Below are 1,579 nucleotides of genomic sequence, written 5' to 3' on the forward strand. Positions count from 1 at the left end.
AGTGAAATGCTGATGAAGCACAAGCAAATGTTCTCAAAAAATCACAAATCATATCACTGATTTATTATTTCAATACTTATTTACCATACTTATTTCTGTTACTTGAGCAGTATCTAAACTATATAACTGTGAATAAACCAATATTATGATAAACTTGTCCATGTATTTTAAAATAATAAGGGTCACCTACTGCAACCTCTTCAATGTTTGCACCTATTGATGCAAATGCTAATGCACTATTATAATTTAGTATTAATACACATATAACTTTTTTGACTGCAGGTATTATATAAGAAAATAAATTTTAGTTACTTATAAAAATGTATAAATGCGAAGTATGAAAGTGTGGATGTACTCTGAACACTTCAACATCATAAATTATACAATCTGCTATTCTTTTCGTGAGAAACCTTTTTTACTTGAACTCTGAAACAAACAGTGAATCTAACTGAAAGAAACACAAGGTTGTTTCTTGTATTTTTTCTCTCAACGCATTATCATGTTCTTCTCCTTCACATTTTTTTTCAATGGAAAGCAGACGTTGTGATGACAAATATCTTTGGAAAATTGTTTCCAATGCAGAAGCTCTACATGCGGGACTGGCCATTTGAACTCTACATTGATATGTGGGCTAAGATATATCTTCTTTATCTAGCCAGGCATTAGGGTAATTCAGGCCAGGGTAGTGAGCTGATTAGCTTTTTTGAAGCTTGATAGTGATGTGGATCTGACAGAGATTCAAGATGTAATGCTGCCACAATGTGCCAACTTGCCACAGAGAAAAAAAAGTGATGGATGCTCATATCCAAGTTATTAGGGTGACACCATCCAGCCAGCACTATTGGAAGCTAGCATTAGACAATAAGAGTGAGTCACATCTATTTCTTGTTGATCATGTAGATGGAATAGGAAATCTATTTGTATTCCACACTTTATGACAATGCATGCATGGGCTTCTGGTTACACAAATTATACTATAAATTATGATTTAAGATATTAATAACTTATTCTATAATATTTTAATATCATAAAAATCATGATACTAAAAAAACAAAAAATTATATATACATTATAATATAGCATGTTATAATATAACAATAATTTATATATTAAGCATAAATTATGTAAAAGGGACTTTCAATATAAATATTATATTATGTTTAATTATGTATGCTATAATAATGATTATGTTAAAAATTACAATTACAATTACAACTCTTTGAAATTACTAAAACATCAGGAATAAACATGATGCTCCCAGCGTAGCTGGGACTTTTGCTAGTACTCCCTTATTTAAATGTGCTATTGGCATATGGCATCTGGCGTCTTTTATTCCATTTTTAGAATATTATTTCTGAATATGCTTATAATCTAACGGTTGAAATTCAAAGCCTTCAAATAGATGGCAAAGATCAGGTGCCAAAAGGTGGCAATGCTTCAATTTTGATTTTAATGACACTCCAACTCAAGTGAAATTTCTTAGGGCAATCAGGCAGATTGTAAGCGCTCTGTGTGTGTGTGTGTGTGTCAAGGATGTGTCAAGGACATGTCAAGGATGTGTCTCTCTCTCTCTCTCTCT

This window comes from Selaginella moellendorffii, unplaced genomic scaffold, assembly GCF_000143415.4.
Source record: "Selaginella moellendorffii unplaced genomic scaffold, v1.0 SELMOscaffold_76, whole genome shotgun sequence".
Lineage (NCBI taxonomy): Eukaryota > Viridiplantae > Streptophyta > Lycopodiopsida > Selaginellales > Selaginellaceae > Selaginella > Selaginella moellendorffii.